The sequence below is a fragment of the Aegilops tauschii genome, chromosome 4 (genome assembly GCF_002575655.3).
Source record: "Aegilops tauschii subsp. strangulata cultivar AL8/78 chromosome 4, Aet v6.0, whole genome shotgun sequence".
NCBI classification, from domain to species: Eukaryota; Viridiplantae; Streptophyta; class Magnoliopsida; order Poales; family Poaceae; genus Aegilops; species Aegilops tauschii.
In genome coordinates this window covers 470,727,830-470,736,210 of record NC_053038.3, presented here as the reverse complement: position 1 = coordinate 470,736,210, position 8,381 = coordinate 470,727,830, and the positions used below count along the sequence as shown (strand labels likewise).

At 42.4% G+C, this 8,381-nt stretch overlaps 2 long non-coding RNA genes across 8 annotated transcripts; both read right to left on the bottom strand.

The window, feature by feature from the left end:
* Positions 1-961: 961 nt before the first annotated feature.
* Positions 962-6,773, bottom strand: LOC109760788 (uncharacterized). Of its 7 annotated transcripts, none has more exons than XR_012182473.1 (10): positions 6,026-6,265; positions 4,997-5,126; positions 4,214-4,305; positions 4,013-4,129; positions 3,751-3,816; positions 3,622-3,666; positions 2,975-3,159; positions 2,803-2,888; positions 1,506-1,835; positions 962-1,157 (listed from the first exon to the last, which is right to left on the bottom strand). It is a non-coding gene; the product is annotated as an uncharacterized lncRNA (long non-coding RNA). The 7 variants fall into 7 exon arrangements; XR_012182476.1 differs by having other exon boundaries at positions 1,522-1,835; XR_012182475.1 differs by lacking the exon at positions 962-1,157 and adding an exon at positions 6,759-6,773 and having other exon boundaries at positions 1,304-1,835; positions 6,032-6,116.
* A 29-nt stretch (positions 6,774-6,802) lies between these two features.
* LOC123493796 (uncharacterized) lies at positions 6,803-8,018 on the bottom strand. The gene is made up of 3 exons (XR_006663030.2): positions 7,747-8,018; positions 7,103-7,188; positions 6,803-7,001 (listed from the first exon to the last, which is right to left on the bottom strand). It is a non-coding gene; the product is annotated as an uncharacterized lncRNA (long non-coding RNA).
* Between the last annotated feature and the right edge of the window lie 363 nt (positions 8,019-8,381).

Below are 8,381 nucleotides of genomic sequence, written 5' to 3'. Positions count from 1 at the left end.
CTGCAGCCCGCCCCCGCCTTCTCCAGATCTGCAGCGGGGGGAGCACCGCGCTGGACGCCGGCACGTCCCCTCACAAAGGTGCCCGCGGCGACCTGCCGCGCCTGCTCCACCAGATCTGCGCCCCAATCGGGGCGCTCGCCTCCTGCGTCCGCCATGGCGATGAAGAGGATGCGGTGAGGGCGACGAGGAGGTTGGAGAGGAGAGGGAGTGGGGAGTGGGAGAGGGAGACGATGCGGCGGGGGGAAATGGTGGGCGATGCGGCCGGAGGTGGTTGCCGTCCACATTTATATGATGGGACGGTTTTGGAATCTACCCGTGACACGTGCTGCCCCATGCACGGGCGGCTCCACGCGTGCATGAAACGCCGCCATATATAAATACGTATACGGCCGGGCATACGATCTAACCGGGCTCGTACGGGCCTCCCAGGACTCCTCGACGGCTATACGCGGGGGCAATAAAGACGATCGTACCCCTCATTATGAACCGTTTTTAGTTCATCCTGACCGTCGATGTGTTTTTCTAGCTCGCGTTCAGCCCAGGGAGGAGCACCGGAGCAGAAACGCTAATCATGTGCGCGGTATGCGCTGCTTGTTTGCTGCTTCAATGGAAAGTAAACACGCACAAAATCAGAATCTCGCTCTGCTTGGCATAGCGTGATGGAGACGTATGGCTCGTCAGTTAACCAGCCGTAGTTGTTAATTCTCGTCTGCTACTACTCCAATGAAGTTGTCACTGCCAGCCAAGAAAGGCTTAGCTAGGGGCCGGTTAACTCTACCTTGTTGCACCCCAAAGGTTGCCTCCTCAGGCTGGTCATAGTGGGAAGTAACTTAGACTAGTAACATGCATATATTATTAGTCTATATTACTATCTCTATAGTGCATAGTATCATAGATTAGTACCACTAGTACAATGCCCGTGCGTTGCCACGGGCCTTTTAAATTTTTTTCTGATTGCATACATAAGCTATGCACTTCCAATTTCACATGTATAGAAAAAATTTACAGTAACAATTGAAAAATGTACTTGATGCAATGTATTTTCGTTATTCCACTTCACTTACATCTCCTAAAATATCAGGAATATTGTCTTCAGCTTCCTTCGCACAGTACTTGAGCAATTATAGTAAAAAAATCTTCGTTGACTTGTAACCATCCTGCATGAGTACTTCATACAGTTAGCATGAAGATTTCACATGAAAATGTAAGAACGTGCAAACATAGAGTACTCAACTTGTAAATTGGATGGACCAATTTTTTACCATTCCATGAGAGCATATTAAAATCAAAAACAAAATAACTCAACACATTAATGGAATAAATAAATATTTATTATCTCGATTATAATGATGATAAATAATTGTATGTATCTTGAATATAAAAATAGAATAGACAAAAATGAATAGCCTCCCGCAAAAAGGAAAAGCCACTCCTCGCCTCTCACCACACAAGCACATCACACATCCCTTATCCCCACCGCATAAGGCACAATATCAGCAACTCACATGGCGTAGTCTTCACCTTCTCTCCCTGCCACTGCGCCTCTTGTCCCGTCACAACACGTCCCCCGGCTCCTCTCCCCACCAACCATCGCTTCCTTTCCCTGTCTATGGGTCGGTCTGTAGCGTAGATAAGCGACAATTGCTGGCCTAAATTCTATTGTCTGCATGCAGTGGCTGATGGACCACGCCCGACCGAGGAAAGCGGCAAAGGGGCCATAGGTAACAAGCATCGACAACGTCGGTGGAACCAGAAATAATGCCATCAAACATGAGCGGCGACCTTGACCAAGCTCCATGTAGGTTAGTTCTTCCCTTTCTTGTCATGTTTTGTCCCTGTTCTCAAATGAATTATTCATATATTCAACAAACGTAAAGAAAAATAATAATCTCACGTGTATCTATCAAATAAAAATTGTGCAGCAAACTTGCAGTGAACTTTGCTGATAGTGAATTTAATTGCTTATATGATGAATGCAGAAAGAATTTCTAAGAGATAGTAACAACTGACATGAAGTAAATCCGGTAGTTCATTGTTGATTAGAAATGTATGCTAATATGGCTCAGAGATGCAATAGAACAATGAAAGGGTTGCACTTGAAGATCGAAATAGAACAACTCTGAGCAGTCTATGGTCACAAATTGTTTGGGCCCTAGATCTCAAGCATCAACTCTAACAGGAAGGGAATAAAGTGAACCAACTTCACAAGAAACAAAAATATTGGATTTCTATTTATATGATATGGGAGTCATAGACAATTGACATGTGATGATATTTCATGCCTGTAATGTGGTAGATAAATGCATCTCCTCGTCATCTTTCTATTCCCCTCCCTATCTCACAATGGTTTCTTCCTCGTGTGTTTCTCATGGGGCCAAGCATAACCATCGCTATGAATAGTCATTAAAATATCAAATCACTACAACCAACAACCCATCATCTGCTCCAAAATTGACCACAAGAAATAAACCAATTGCCAGAGACTGAAGTACAACCAAGGCTTCAGATTGCAAATAAAATAAAATAAAATGTGCTCCACTATTTTAGCTAAAATAACGGGAAAATGTATTATTAGTTTTTTTTCGCATTGCCAGTGATGTATATGCTTGTAACATAATCACAGTCTCTTCAAAAATTAACATATCACTTCTCATTTTAGAAAGTTTTGAGTGTTACAGGCATATAAATATAAGACTTAACTCAATTGCCAATAATGTGAGCTTGACTGAACTAATGGATAGTGTGATGCATTCCCCAATCATTTGACTTTGAAATTTCAGAAATGGGAAGATTATAACTAACCAGTTGAAAGAAACTTCAGTCAAAGATGCCAGTACAACTCCACCGAAAAATGCTATGAGAGAACCTACTACTAGTAAATAAGGTGTCTGCAAGAACAAAACAACATAAGTATCTTTTTCTGCGTATTTCATTTGTCAGTGCGGACCACTTATGAAATCTTGAAATAAAATACCTGTGCAAGGAAGAAGACAGAGAGTAGACAAGGGCACCATGGTGTGCGTCAAGGAGACAACCACCTTTGCCAAACTCAGTTTCCTGTTTGTGTGTCTCGAGCCTTCAGGGACAATGTTCTTTTCCTTCCTCATTTAGTGCCAATAGCTGGTGGGTTGGCGTTTGATTGATGTGCCTCAATTTCTTCTGGAAAAGCACATTGGCTCAGCTTCAGCTTCACATGTAGTTAAGTGAAGAAGAAGAAGAAACGATAACACGCGGTATATATGTCCATACTTTAGTCAGTCAAAGTAATATTTTTGGAAGTTTTGTTCAGCTATTGAATTTATAAGTCGAACATATATTATAACACTAAAAGCCTCTTCTGCTGCTCCATCAATAATAGTCCAGAAATAGCAAGCAAGTGAACAAAATACAGTGATGTGTGTGTAGATTGTCAGGATTCATCATTGCACATCATTTTTCTCTGGATACTACATATGCAAGCACATGATATTGATATGCCAACATTTCTGAATAAGCGCCATATTTTCAGCTTGCTAAAACTCAAAAAATACATAAGCTCGGAAAATGCATGAAGGAAAGAAAACTCAGAAAATACAGAAGTTCTAAAACATGCAGACTTGTTCATACTAAATCAGTACCCACCTTTACCCATCAATACTACTTGTTTATTTTGACGAACTGTCAAACCTGTAAGGAATTTGTTTACTTCTATAAATTACAGAAATAACATTATGAGAGATGCATTTAGGTACAGAGTTATAGGTAACTAACATGAATTGGATCTTATAGGCCCCTGTTACCTGTATATATCTGTCTCAAGTCTTAACAGCTCCAGCTCTTAGACAAACATAAAAACAATGTTAAATTCAAATGCCTTAAAAAACCACATGAATGAAATTTTGTATCGACGTGAACAACTATCAAGTCACACACCAAAAACGTCTATTACAGGATAGGAATTTTGTTGCTTCCCTCCAACCCCAATTGTAATCAAATTTTGACAAAAGAATGAATTACCACAGTGATCAATCACCTGAAGGACTTGAAATCACAGTGATCAATCCACATTCTTCCTCAGGTCTTTACTTTGAAACCGGGTTTGCCATGCTGCTTACAAACGAGAAATGCTAGAAGCAGAAACTTCAGGTCTCTAGCAAGTCCAAAGTCAAACAAATTCAGAAGTTACTTCCAGTTCATTTCACTAACTAAGCCAAAACTAATCAAGGCAACTCACATGTGGGGAAATCCTCAAATTTTTGCAGTCCCAACTTAGAACTGAGAGAACTAAGTGAAAGTAGCACCTTTCTTCTACGCACCGCAACGGTCCTGTATGAAAGAAAAATAAGAGTGTCTGTTATGACCGGTTTGGTCTATACCAGAAAGAGGCCCACCGGGCATTAGTATTAGGGGCTTGACCCACAAGTTATCTTAGGCAAGTTATCTTAGGCTGAAGTTATAAATACTAGTTGTAAGACATCGTTTGAAAGCAAGCAATAAAGATATTATAATCTTCTGTTTCCCGGCTCCCCAAGGAGCCGGAAACCTAGCCGCCGCACCTAACCCTAGCCGCGACGGCGCCTCATCGCCGGCGCGCCTGCTCCAGCCCTCGTCCTCCTCCTCCTTGTCCATACAATCTACGCCGAAGGCCCGGTAGGAACCCTAGTCCTACCAGTGTCACTTGGCTTCACCATGTACCTATATTTTGTTAGCCCCGCGACGCAAGTTGAGAGGTGAGAGGTGATTCATTTTTCAAGAGAATTAGTCAAACTCTAATATCTTCACCATGTACTGAACTTTGTCAAGATGAGATGATTCAGTTGCCTAGTTTACAAAGGTTAGATGATCTGATTTGATCAATTTTCCACTTAAACTAAATATATTAAACTTCTGTTCAACTAAGCAGGGTGACATTCTGGGAGGCGTGGTGAACTTTTCTTCAGAGGTAGTTTTATGTTTCTTGCTTTTCACCTCTGCATTTTGGGCACCACCCAAATACATTTAACAAGAAAATACTTACAGTACTAAACCTGACCATTCCTTGAGAATACACAACAGGAATCATCAATATTTTCAACAACGGTCTGGTTGCCTCTAATGAGAACCATGCATGTTGAGTTTCCTTCTTCTAGGGGCCCAAGATTAGGTGCCTGCAAAATAAGTCCCAAACTAAGGTACAGTACGGAAACAAAATATCCAAAATCGTATTAAAAAATATGCTATAAAGCAGCGAATGCCAACACTCTGTTCTACCCTTTTCGTAATCAAGAAAAGCACCAACAGAGCACGAAGCCAAGTAATGCATAGCAGATGAGTACGTGGTCCTAGAAATGACAATACCTTTACAATTTAAAATCAAAGATATCAAGAACGTGTTCTGTCTACAAGTACATATGCACTTTAATTGCTTACTTCTAGGCTTCAGCATGTAATCTATTTCCAGGAACCTCGTTGAGCTAGCAAGATTTCTCACACGATATTATTTTCTATAACCATATAGACTCAGTAACAATCAAAGTCAAAGAATGGTTGCCTGTGGTGGACAATCACAGTAACAAGATTTCTAGACTCAGTAACAATATTGTCAAGCATCCGAGTATCTTTGTTTTGATAATCAGGATACATGTGGTGGATAAACAGGTGCAGGAGCTCATTATTTAGGTGAGTGCAGATTTTCAAGTATCAGCACAAGAAACTCTTCTGTTGTAACACACTCTAGCTATGCCTGAAACAAATAGGATTATTGGAATGGTTTGCTCAACAAATTGTTACCCGAGTATTCACCTTTGTCTATTTTGAACAAATGGGTTGGATAGATTAGTTAGTATTGCGTCAATGAAAATAAGATCACATGTGAAGAAAATAATATTCAAACCTTCTTTCTCCGACACTATGAGAAATTTTAGCTCTCTGACATATATAGATGAATGCATTATGAGAAAGTTTATCCCAACCATGAGAGATTGAGATTTACTCAATAGGATAGCTAAAACTTATAAGCAACCATTTTAGAAATGTAATAAAGACCTAAAGTGCACTCTCAGGTTACCTTTACCATAGTTTCTACAGAGGCCAATCCAATACCTCCCTGAATTGTTTAGCCCAGCACTGCTGGCCTCTTTTCCATCATCCATATCACCCTGCAATGTAGGAAACTCCACTGAAATATTAAGATGTATATGAAAATCAGAATTCAAGCAGTTAGAATTTAGTAATGAACAATTAGGGTACTGCATAATATATTGCAATAGCTCATTAGGGTTAGGCCTCCGCAGTGAAGATGTCTCAGACAGTTACTCAAAGTGTCTATCAACCATGAATAAAATCGTTTCTCGCTTCATGGGCCAACTCTTACCAGAAACAGTGTGTGCTTCTGATTTCGGCGTGCAGAACACTACAGGCCGCGTGTCAGTTTATTGCTTGCTGAACATACCACCCAAAAATGACTCCACTACAAAAATGACTTCAACGGTGCTACCACCCATCTCTCTCACCATCATATCAGGCAGGCAGGCGGGCAGGCAGTCTACAGACTCATCTCTTTCCACTACTATTCTAGCTGGCATGCAGCAAACATTTCATTTCCCTGTCTAATTTTGGGAATTTTAGGTCTACCACTCTTGTGCACCATACTGACAAAATAGAAGACAAAAAACATCCTGGCAATTTTTCACCTTGAATGCTAATCATGTTTTACAAATGCAATTATGTGTTGGAGCAGAAATATTGCATGTTTGGGAATTGATTAGTGGTAAGTAAGAGAGGAGGTTAATTATTATTACCGCGAGGAATTTCTTGTACTCGGAGATGATGAAGTGGACGTAGTCGTGGATCTCGAACTGCTGGGACCTAGCGGAGAAGGGCACCAGGTAGTAGTTGTTGACGAAGTCGTTGCCGCCAAGCGTGATGAGCACCAGCGACTGGCTCACGCGCTCCCTCGCCGCGTCCTCGCCGACGTACGCCGCTAGCCTCTGCTGGTAGTCCTGGAAGTTCTGCAGCTGCTGGGCGATCCTGATGATGTTCACCTGCACACGCACACATACAACATTATTGTCATCTCCATTGCATTATTGTAGATACGCATACATGATTCGAGCATGTGTGTGTGCGTGCACGTGGAGCTTACGAATTGCACGCCTGTGTCGTTGAGGATGCCGACGTCGGTGTAGGGGCTCAGGTACGGCAACGCGGGCTCTGCCCCGAGGTACTCGCCTGATCAAACATGTGGCAATGTCAAGAACTACTCTCCCAACCGAAAGAGAAATGGTGCAGCGGGGAGGATAACGTAGTGCAGGGTCGGTCCTGAGATTTCAGGGGCCCGGGGCTAGGTAACACAAAGGGGCCCTAATGCCACATAAAATATGAGCATTCATATTACCATTTTCTTGCCAAAAGATACTCCGTACACTATAACCTATGTTGCAAACATGTGACCTATCGAAAAAATAGGATCATAAACAGTAAAGGTAAAAGTTGCTCGCTCTTGTGATCTTGTCATCGACACTTATATTTCGAATATTAGGTAAACAAGGTACACTTTCATACCCACTCAAATTGTTATCATCCTAAAATTTTCACTTGTTTTTTTACATTAACTAAAGCTAATTCTGGTTTTTTAACATTAACTAAAGCTAATTACTGTCAAATTAGGAGCAGTCTTGCTAATTACTGGAGCAAGGCATGGAAGTAGCAAACAACACATATGACAGATGAAATTATGAACACTACTGATTAAATAAAAAATGCAAAGCAAGGCAGGGAACAAGGTACCTGATCTGTACTCACGTGGATGGCTAGAAAATTAGAAATTGCAAGATCTTGTTGCTGCTTACAAGTCACCAACAAAAATCCATGTTCCTCTTTTTAAATCCCAATGAACACGATTAATCAACGGAGCGAGACAGACAGATGTAGGAGGATGACCAGCACGAACGAACGAATGATTTGAGAAGCCTGTAAAAGGAGGAACGGGATATGCACTACATAGGAAGTACAGTAGATGGGAATCTGTAAAACGCATTACAGCCAAAACTCACAATTAGAGGAAGCGGACGCGAAGAGATGGAATAGAATCCAATGAAACTGTGCGTGGCGTGCTGCCATACTGCATGCGCCAAGCTGAGAAATAATCGATCCATCACGAGGTCCTCGGCCAAGCGGCGACGGACGGAGTCCACGAGGCCCTCGCCTCGGCGCGCGTGGTAGGTTCCTGGAGGCGATCGATCACGACCGCAGGGCGCCGTACGCTTCGTCGCCGGTGACAAGCTTGGAGGGAAGAGAGGGATGGAGCGGCGGCGGCGGCGGGATGGATCTGCGGTGGCGAAGGGATGGAGGGCGGCGGCGGGATGGATCTGCGGTGGCGAAGGGATGGAGGGCGGCGGCAAAGGGATCTGGTGTGCGAGTCG